Here is a 12,344-nt window from a genome sequence, read left to right as displayed (position 1 = left end):
AAAATCTAGCCCAAACCCTAACGCAAACACTTGCCCTAGCCCTAACCATAGCTCAAACTCTAAACCTTACTCTAAACATAACCTAGCCCTAACCCTACCCCTAACCCTAGCCCTAATCCTAATTGTAACCATAGCCCAAATCTTAGATTTAACTTTATCCAGTACCTTAAACATAACTCTGATCTGACTGCTAATCCTAGCCCTAAGCATATCCCTTAACCATCACTTTAGCTTTAACCCTAGCTCATCACCTAACACTTACCATAACCCTAACCCTAGCCCTAACACTAACCTTATTCCTAACACTAACTCTAGCCATAATCCTAAACTTAACCCACGCCCTAACACGAACACTAACCCTATCCCTTATTCTAAACATAAGCCTAACCCAAATGCTAACCTTAGGCCAAACCCTAACCCTATAACTAACACTAACCCTATACATTACTCTAAACCTAACCTGAATCCTAAACCTGACCATATCCATTAATCTAACCCTAAACTTTACCCTAAACTTAACCATAAATCTAGCCCTAATTGTAAAGCCAGTTCTTAATACTAATGCTAATTTGAGCCCTAAACCTAAAACTTAACCCAAACCAAACCCTAACCCGACTCTGATCTCAATAATATACCTAGCTCTAAACCTTACCCCTACACTGAGCCTAACCCTTACACTACACTTGGCCATAAACCTAATCCCAACATTATCCCTAACAATAACCCTATACCTGACATTAGCCCTAGCCCTAATCCTAGCCCTAACCCTAACACAAATCCTAGCCCTCATCCTAGCACTAAACATAGCCTTAATACTAATCCTCACCTTTACCCTAGCCCTATTCTGAATTTTAAAGTTTTCCTAGTCATAAACCTAGATATAACCCCATCACTTCCCCTAAAACTAATTCTAAACCTAACACTAACACTTACCTTAACCCTAGACCTAACTATAGGGCTAACCCTAAGACTAACTCAAACACTAATCCTAGCCCTAATTTAGCCCTAACCCTAACCCTACCCCTAACTCTAGCCCTACGACTAACTCTCACTCTACCCCTACTTCTATTTATAACCCTATCCCTTACCATAACCCTCATACTAGACATAACCTTAGCCATAAACCTAGTCATAGCCCTAAACTTAGATCTAACCATAACTCTAAATCTAACCCTAACCTTAAGCCTAAAACTCACCATACCTCTAGCCCCAAAACTATTGCTAACTCTAAAACTAGCTGTAAACCTAGCCCTAGCCCTGAAATAAAACAGAGCCATTGCTCTAACACTAAACCTTACCCTAAACCAAGCCTTACCAATTAACTAGCCATAACCCTAGCTCTAATTTGAGTCCTAGTCCTAAAACTAACCCTGAATCTGACTCTTATCCAAACACTAATCCTAGCTCTAAATATCACCCTAACCCTAAGCTAATGCTAACACCATTCCTAGCCCAAACCCTAAACCTAAAACTAACCTTTATCGTAACACTAGTTCTTACATTAGCCATAGCGCTAATCCCTAGCCTTAACCCTAACACAAAAAAGCACTAATCCAAGCCCTAACACTAGAGTTAACCCTAACCATAACCCTAATCCTAGCCCCAAACATAACCCTAAATATAACCCTAACCCTAGCTCTAACCCTATCCCTTACCCTAAGGCAAACACTATCCATAGTGCTAAACCTAATCCTAATCCTAATCCTTAGCCTAAACCAAACACTAACCCTACAACTAATCCTAACCCTAGCCCTCATTCTAGCTCTAACCATAACCGAAAACCTAACTCTAAACTTTATCCTTATTCTGAACCTAACACTAATTATAGGTCTAAACCAGACCATAATCCTAAACTGAACCCTGAAACTAGCCCTACCAGAAAACTTATACCTAAACCTAACACGATCACTAGCCCTAAAACTAAACCTAATCTTAAATCAAGTCAAAACTCAAGCCCTAGACCTAAACAAAAACTTAGTCCTATACCTAACAGTAACCCTTAACCTAATCCAAACACTAACCCTACCCCTATACCTAACCTTGTTCTAATTCTGGCTTTCACCCTAACTTTAACTCTAACCTGAACATTGACCCTGACATTAACACTAAACCTAGCATTTAACCTGACAATAAAACAAAATTTAAACTTAATACTAGACCTAGCCATAACCCTTACCCTACAACTAGCTGTAATTATAACCCTAGATCTTACATTACCCATAGCACTAACACTAGGCCTAAACCTAACACAAAACCTAGCACTAATCTGAGGCCTAAACATACCCTAAGCATAACCTTCAACCTAACCCTAGCTCTAACCTTAACCCTAACCCTAACCCTCACCTTAGTCTGTACCCTAGCTCAAATCCTAACCCTTAGCCTAAATATAAACCTAGCCCTATACCTACACATGACCCTAACCCTAGCTCTAATCCTAAATTAACTCTAGCTCTAACCCTAGCTCTAACCCTAACTATAACCCTAACCATAATGATAACCCTAGAATTAACCCTAACTGAAAACCCAACACAAAACATAAACCTAAACCTAGACCTAACCCTAAACCTAACCCTTGCTTTAGCTCTAACCGTAACTCAAACTCTGACACTTACCCTAAACCCAAGAGTAAACCCAACCCTAAAACTAAACTTAATCCTAAACCTAAACTTAACCCTTAAGCTAACCTTACATCTAACCCAATCTATTACTCTAAACCTAACCCTAAATCTACAGAAAACTCTAGCCCTCACCCAAAACCTAACCCTGACTATAACAATAAGCCTAAACGTAGACCTAACACTAAACCTAACCCTCAACCTAGGACTAACCTAGCACAAAAACTAACCCTTACTCTATACCTAAACCTAACCTTACCCTAATCTACGGTTATTAGCTTTAACCCAAACCCTAACCATAAATGTAGCCCTAATCTTAACCATAAATTTAGCCCTAATCCTAGCTCTAACCCTATATAGTACCCTTATTATAATTCTAATCCTAATGCTAACTCTAGGCCTAACCCTAATCTTATTGGTATCCTGAAACCTCTCCATTACCCTAAACCTACCCTGAACCCTAAACCTAACCTCTACATTACCCTAACCCTAACCCTAACACTCCTTTGAGCCCTATCCTTAAACCTTAACCTAAAACAAACCTTAAACAGGATCCTAATCTTAAAAATACACCTAGGTCTAAACCTGACCCTTACCCTAAGCCTAACACTTACACTAGAGCTATACACAAACCTAACCCTAAATCTACCCCTAACTGTAACACTAGACTTGACATTATTCCTTGACCTAATTCTAGACCTAACACTACAACAAGCCCTTGCTCTCATCCTAGTTCTTAAACCTATCCTTAATCATAACCTACCCCTAACCCTAGCCCTAACTCTAATTCTAACCCTGACCCTACCTCTAAACCTATCTATAACAACATCCCTTACCCTAAACATAACCATAACCCTAGTCCTAATGCTAGGCCTAAACTGAACACTAACCCTAGCATTAATCATAGTCCTAATTTTGACCTATCTTTAAACCTGATCATAACCCTACCCCTAAGACTAAATCTAATTCTCGCCCTAGATCTATCCCTATATCTAAACATGTACATTACCATAACCTCAGCCCTAGCCATAACCCTTGCCCTATCCTTAGACCTAGCCCTAAACCTAGATCTAATACTAACTCCAAATCTAATCCTAACCCTAAGCCTAAGCCTAACACTAACACTAGCCCTAACCCTAATGCTAATCATATAACTAGTTCTAACCCTAAACCTAGGACTAAAACCAAATTGAGCAATACTCTAACCCTAAAACTTAACTGAAACTCAACACGAACACTACACCGAGACCTAACCAAGCCCTTTTTTATGTCCTAACTCTAACCTTAATTCTTACACTGACTCTGACTCATATCCTAGCACCCACTCTAGCTCTAAACACCACCCTAAACTTAAACAAAACACTAAATGTAAGCCTAGACCTAATTCGAGTCATAACCCTAATCTTAAAACTAACCCTGACCCTGACTCATATCCTAACATTCACCCTAGCTCTAAACACTTTCCTCACCTCAAAACAAAACCTGTCAGTAATCCTAGAACTTATTTGAGTCCTAAACCTAACCATAAAATTAACCCTGACCTGAATCTGACCATAACCCTAATCATAGCACTAACTTAACCCAATACCTAGCCCTAATCTGAGCCATTACCTGACATTTAAACCTAATCCTAACCCTAACCCTAGCCCTAATCATAACCATAATAATAGCCCTAACCCTAGCTCTAACCCTACAACTGCCATAAATATTAACCTAAGCTTAATGCTAACCCTAGGCCTAAACCTAACCTTATCCCTAATTCTAAACCTATCCATTACCATAAACCAAACCTAAACCATAAACCTCACCCTACCATTTCCCTAAAACTAACTCTAATGCTAATTTGAGCCCTAACTTTAAACATTAACCTATCCCAAACCATAATTCAGACCCTGACCCTAAAATACCCCTAGCTTTAATCCTGACCCTAACACTAAACCTAACCCTTACACTACAGGTAGCCATAAAACTAACCCTAAAACTATCTTTAACCAAAACCATAGACCTTATATTAGCCCTAGCCCTAATCCTAGCCCTAACTCTAAAAAAAACCCTATCCCTGCTCCTTGCTCTGAACTTAGCCTTATTCATATCCCTAACCCTAACCCTAATTCTAACCCTCACCCTATCTCTAAACATAGCTATAATGCCATCCCTTAGCCTAAACTTAAACCTAACCCTAACCCTAATGCTAGGCCTAAGCTGAACACTAACTAGCCCTAATTCTAGCCCTCATTTAACCCTATCTCTAATCCTAACCCAAACTTTGTCCCTAAGACTAACTCTCTCACACTAGTCCTATCCCTAGTTCTAAACCTATCCCTTTCTGTAACCCTAACCCTAGCCTTAATTTTAGGCATAACCCTTGCCTAATCTTTATATCTAGTCCTAACACAAATCTAACCCTAACTCTAAATCTAACACTAAACCTAAGCCTAAGCCTAAACTTATCACTAGCCCTAGCCCTAACCCTAACACTAATCATAAAACTAGCTCTAACCCTAACCCTGACAGTAAAACAAAACCAAGAAATAGCCCTAAAATAAATCTTAACTTACACCAAACCCTAGCACTACACCTAGACCTAAACCTAGCCCTAATTCGAGCCCTAACCTTAACCTTAATCCTAATCCTGACTCTGACTCATATCCTAACACTCACCCTAGCTCTAAACACCACCCTAATTTGAAACCAAACCCTTACAGTAAATCTAGCATTATTTCAAGTAATAATCCTAAACATAAAACTAACTCTGATCCTGATTATGAACCTAACACTAACACTAGCTCTAAATATCACCCTTACCTTAAACCTAATCCTAACACTAGAGGTTTAACCCCTAACCATAAGCCAATAATTAACCCTAATTGTAACGTTAGTTCTTACATAAGCCGTTTCTCTAATCCTAGCCCTAAACCTAACACAAAACTAGCCATAATCCAAGCCCTAAACATAGCTTTAACCCTAACCCTTGCCCTAAACCTAGCCCTAAACCTAGCTCTAACCCTATACCTTACCCTAAGCAAAACCCTAACCCTAAAGCTAACCCTAATTCTTAAACTAATCCAAACCCTAAATGTATTACTAGTCCTAACCCTAGCAATCATTCTAGCTCTAACCAAACCCAAACCATAAACCTAACCCTGACTCTTAATCTGACCTTAACACAAATTTTTGGTCTAAACCTGAACCTAACCCTAAACAGAACCCTTACACTAGCCCTACTGGTAACCTCATATCTAAACCTAACCCTAAGACTACCTCTAGACCTAAACTTAATCCTAAATCTAGTGATAACTCTAGACCTAAACAAAAACTTAGTCCTATCCCTAACAGTAACCCTTAACCTAATCCAAACACTAACCCTACCCCTATACCTAACCTTGTCCTAATTCTGGCTTTCACCCTAACCCTAACTCTAACCTGAACACTGACCCTCACAGTAACAGTAAACCCAGCTCTAAACTTGACAATAAACCAAAATCTACACTTTACACTAGACTTAGCCATAACACTTACCCTAAAACTAGCCGTAGACCTTACATTACCCACAGCACTAGCCATAGGCTCTAACTTAACACAATACTAGCCCTAATCTGAGGCCTAAACTTACCCTAAGCATAACCCTCACCCTAACCCTACCCCTAACCTTAACCTTAAACCTCACCTTAGACCTAACCCTAGCTTAAAACCTAACCATTAGCCTAAACATAACACTAGCCCTATCCCTAAAAATAACCCTAACCCTAGTCCTAATCCTAGCCATTATCCTAACTCTAACCCCTACCATAATGATAACCCTAGCCCTAACCCTAATCAAGAACCTAACACAAACCATAAACCTAACCCTAGACCTAACCCTAAACCTAACCCTTGCTATAGCCCTAACTCTAACTCAAACCATAACCCTTTCCCTAAACCCAACAGTAAACCCAGCCCTAAAACTAAACTTAACACTAAACCTAACCAAAACCCTAAAGCTAACCTTAAATCTAACCCAATCTATTACTCTAAACCTAACCCTAACCCTAATGAAAACCCTAGCCCTAATCCTAAACCTAACCCTGACCATAACCATAATTCTAACCCTAGACATAATACTATACCTAACCCTTGCCCTAGGAATAACCATGCTCAAAACCTATTTTTTTACCCTAAACTTAACCCTAACCCTACACTAAGCTATGGTTACTAACTTTAACCCAAATCCTTACCCTAACTCTAGCCCTAGTCTTAACCATAAACTTAGCCCTAACCGTAGCTCTAATCCTATATATTATAGTTATGATAATCCTAATCCTAATGCTAACCTTAGGCCTAACCCTAACCCTATTGCTATCCCAAAACCTCTTCATTACCCTAAATTTACCATGAATCCTAAACCTAACCTATTTCATTACCCTAACCCTAACCCTAATGCTCATTTGAGCCCTATTTCTAAACCTTAAACTAAAACAAACCCTAAAACCTGATCCTGAACCTAAAAATACACCTAGGTCTAAATCTGAACCTTACCCTAAGCCTAACAATTACACTAGACCTAGACAAAAACCTAACCCTAAAACTACCTTAACTTTAGCACTAGACCTGACATAAGTCCTATTCCTAATTCTAGACCTAAGCCTACAACAAACCTAACCGTCATCCTAGCCCTAAATCTAGCCTTATTCATAACCTAATCCTAACCCTAGCCCTAATTCTAATTCTAATCCTCACCATACCTCTAAACCTAGCTAAAACAACATCCTTTACCCTAAAAATAACCGTAACCCTAGTTCTAATAATAGGCCTAAGTTGAACATTGACACTAGCGCTAATCCTAGCCCTAATTTAGCCCTATCCCTAAAACTAAACATAACCCTAGCCATAAGACTAAATCTAACACTTGACCTATCCTTATTTATAAATGCATTCGTTACCATGACGCTAACCCTAGCCCTAACCTTTGTCTTATAATTAGACCTAGCCCTAATGCTAGATCCAATACTAACTCCAAATCTAAACCTATGCTTAAGCCTAAGCCTAATACTAACCCTAACCCTAAGAATAACCATAACCCTAAGCTTAACACTGAACCTAACCCTAACCCTAACCCTACACCTAAGCCTATTCCTAACACTAACCCTAAACCTAACCATAACCCTAACACTAACACTAACCCTAATCCTAAACCTACGAGTAAAGCTAACATTAACCCTAACACTAAAACTAACCCTAACCCAAAAACTAACCCAAACGCAAACCCTAAACCTAATACTAATCCTAACACTAACCCTAACCCTAACCTTAACCAAAATTCTAACACTAAAACTACCCCTAACCCTAACCCTATTACTAAACCTAACAAGAAACTTAACAATAAGCCTTACCATAGCCATTAACTTAACTGTAAACCTTACACTAACATGAACAATAACCATAACCCTAACCATAACCATAACACTAACCCTAACACTAAACCTAACAAAAACCCTAACTCTAACCCTAACACTAACCCTAACCCAACCGTAACCCTAACACTAACCAGAACACTAACCCTAATGCAAAACCTAACACTAAAACTAGCCCTAATGCTAACCCTAATCCTACAAGTATCAATAACCTAACACTAACCCTAAAACTAACATTAACACAAACCCTAAGCCTAACCTTAACACGAACCGTAACCCAAACTCTATCATAACACTCATCCTAAACCTAACCCTAACACTAACCCTAATCCTAACTGAAACTCTAAACCTAACAAACCCTAAGTCTAACCCTAAACGTAACACTAACCCTAAACCTAAACCTAAATATAACCCTAACCCTAAAACTAATCCTAACCCTAACACTAATCCGAATACTAAACCTAACAATAGATATAACCCTAAACCTAATACTAAACCTAAGAATAATGCTAACCCTAACACTAGCCCTAACCATAATCCTAACCCTAATGCTATCCCTAACACTAACCCTAAACCTATTGTAATGCTAACCCTAACACTAAACCTCATGCTAACTCAAACATAACACTAAACCTAACCCTAAACCTAAACATAACAAACCTCTAACTTTACCCCTAACAAAAACCTAACCCTATCCCAAAAACTAACCCTAAAACAAACCCTAAACTTAAACCTAACTCTAATGCTTAAACTACCCCTAACTCAAAACATAACAATACCCTAACATTAATTGCAAACCTAACCCTAACCCTAACTCTAACCCATTCCCCAACCCTAACCTTAACCTTCACAAAAACCTAAACCCTAACCCTAACACTAAGCCTAACCCAAACCCTGAATCTAACCCTAACTCTAAACTAATCCAACCCTAACCCTTACACTAACACTAACCAGAAGGCTAACCCTAACGAAAAACCTAACATTAACACTAACCCTAACCTTAATTCTATACCTAACCCTAACCTAACCCTAACCCTAACCCTAAACTTAACACAAACCCTAAGCCTAACCCTAACACTAACTCTAACCCTAACCCTTATCCTATTACTCATCCTAAACCTAACGCTAACTCTAATCCTAAAAGAAAGTCTAACCCTAACTGTAACCCTAACACTAACAAAAACCATTAGTCAAACCTAAACCTAACACTAACCCTAACCCTAAACCTAAATCTAACACTAATACTAACTCTAACACTAACACTAACCTGAACACTAAACCTAACCCTAAACATAACCCTAAACCTAAATTTAACCCTATGCATAACCCTAGCCATAACACTAGCCCTAACCAAAATTCTAAACATAATGCTCCCCATAAAACTAACCCTAAACCTATTATATGCTAACCTTATCACTAACCCTAACCCTAACCCAACCCTAACACTAAACCTAACCCTATACCTAAACCTAACAAAATCTCTAACCCTAACACAAAACCTAAAAAAATCCTAACCCTAACACTAAAACTATCCCTAAAACAAACCCTAACCCTAACCTTAACCCTAATGCTTAAACTAACTCTATCACTAACCCATTGCCTAACCCTAAACGAAACGCTTACACTAACCCTAACACTAACACATACCTAACCCTATCCTTAACCCTAACACTAACCCTAACACAAACCCTAACCCTAACACTAACACTAACACTAACCCTAACCCATCCATAACCCTATCACTAACCCTAACCCTGAACCTAAACCTAACACTAACCCTAACACTAACCCTAACACTAAACCTCAACCTATCCATAAACTTAAACTATTGCTAACCCTAACTCTAATTCTAACACTATCACTCACCCTAACAAAACAGTAACCCTAAACCTAACCTTAAAAAAAAAACCAAAACCATAACCCTAAGCCTAACCGTAACAGTAATCATAATCCAAATCATAACCCTAAGTCTAACCTAACCCTAACACTAACCCTAACATTAACCCTAAACCTAACCCTAACACTAGCATAAAAGGTAATACTAACCCTAACCTAACCCTAAAAATTAACCTAACACCAAATCTAATCCTAACACCAATTCTAACCCTAATCATAACCCCAAAGCTAACACTGAAACTAAAATTAACATAACCCTAACCCTAACCCTAACACTTACCCTAATTCTACCCCTAACCCTAAAACTAACATTGACTCTAACTCTAAACCTATCCATAATCCTAACACTAAACCAAATCCAAATTCTAACTCTAAATATAAACCTAATCATATCTGTACCCCTAACACTAACCCTAAACCTAACCCTTACACAAACCCTAACCCTATCCCTAAAACTATCACTAACCCTAACCATAACCCTAACCCTAACACTAATCCTAAACCTAACCCTTACCCTAAACCTAACCCAACAATAACCCTAACACTAACACAAATACGAAACCTAAATCTAACCATAACCCTAACCCTAACACTAACCCTAACCTTAACTCTACCTCTAATCTTAACACTAACACTACCTCTAACTCTAAAACTAATCATAATCCTAACACTAAACCTACCCCTAATTCTAAACATAAACATAACTGTAATTTTATCCGTAACCCTAACACTAACCCTCAACCTAACCCTAACACAAACCCTAACCCTAAACTTAAACCAAACACAAACCCTATCCCTAACCCTAACCCTAACAATAATCCAAACATTAATTCTAATCGTAACTTTAACCTAACTCTAAAACTAACCCAAACCCTAACACTAACTCTAACACTAGTCCTAAAATCAACCCTTACCCTAACACTATCCCTAACCATAACCCTAACACTAACACTAATAATAAACCTAACCCTAACCCTAACCATAACATTGAACCTAATACTATCCCTAACCCTTACCCTAACACTTACTCTAAACCTATCCCTAACCTTCATACTAAAATTAACCCTAACCCTAATCCTAACACAAACTTAATCCTAACCCTAATCCTAACACTAACACCCTAACACAAACCATAACAAAAACCCTAATTCTAACACTGACACTAACCCTAAACTTAATCCTAACAATTAATGTAAACATAACACTAACTCTAAAAGTAACCCTAATCCTAAACCTAACCCTAATTCTTAAACTAACCCTAACCCTAAACCTAATCCTTACACTAACCCTAACACAAAATTTAATCTAACATTAACCCTAACCCTAACCTAATCCTACCTGTAACCCTAAGCCTAACAATAAATCTAACCCTAATCCTAACTCAAAAACTAAACCGAACTCTAACACTAACCCTAACCCTAACCCTTACACTAACACTAACCATAACCCTAAACCTAACCCTATCACTAAACTTAACCCTAACCTTAACCATAACTATAACACTAACCCTAAACTTAACTGTCACTGTAAAACTAACTCTAAACCTATACCTAACCCTAACACTATAATTAAGCCTAACCTTAACCCTAAAACAAACACTAAGACTAAACCTAACCGAAATCCTAATCCTCACTCTAACCCTAACCTAAACCCTAACACTCACCCTAACTCTAACCTTAACATGAACCCTAATTCTAACTCTAACACTAAATCTAACCCTAGTCCTAACCCTTAAATTAATCATTAATTTAACGCTAAACTTAACCCTAACCCTAAACCTAAAATCAACCCTAATTCTAACATTAACCCTAACCCTAAACCTAATGCAAAATTTAACACTAACACTAACCCTAACTCTAATCCTAACTCAAATTCTAAACCTAACCCTAAAACTAACCTAAACCTAACATTAAACCTAACCCTAATCATTACCCTAACACTAAACTTAACTGTAAACCTAAGCCTAACACTAATATTAACTCTAAACATAACCCTAACCCTAAAACTCATCCATACCTATTTCTAAACCTAACATGATCACTCACCCTAACCCTTACCCTAGCCCTAACACTAACACTAATTCTAACCTTAACCCTAACACTAGCCCTTACACTAACCCTAACCCTAACCCTAAGACGAACCTAACCCAAATTCTAACAATAACCCTAATGCTCATCTTAAAAATAACACTAACCCTAAATCTAACCCTAACACTAACACTAAACCTTACCACAACCCACACACTAAACCTAACCCTAACCATACCATAACACTAACCCTAACACTATACCTAAACCTAACACTATCCCTCAACCTAACATTAACCCTAGAACCAACAAAAACACTAACGTTAATACTAAACCTAACCCTAACCCTAATCCTAACACTAACCCTAACAGTAATGCTAACCCTAAACCTAACACTTACGCTAACCGTAACCCTA

Source organism: Callospermophilus lateralis, chromosome X (genome assembly GCF_048772815.1).
Source record: "Callospermophilus lateralis isolate mCalLat2 chromosome X, mCalLat2.hap1, whole genome shotgun sequence".
NCBI classification, from domain to species: Eukaryota; Metazoa; Chordata; class Mammalia; order Rodentia; family Sciuridae; genus Callospermophilus; species Callospermophilus lateralis.
The sequence above is the reverse complement of the archived record's forward strand: the minus strand, read 5'-3'. Positions refer to the sequence as shown.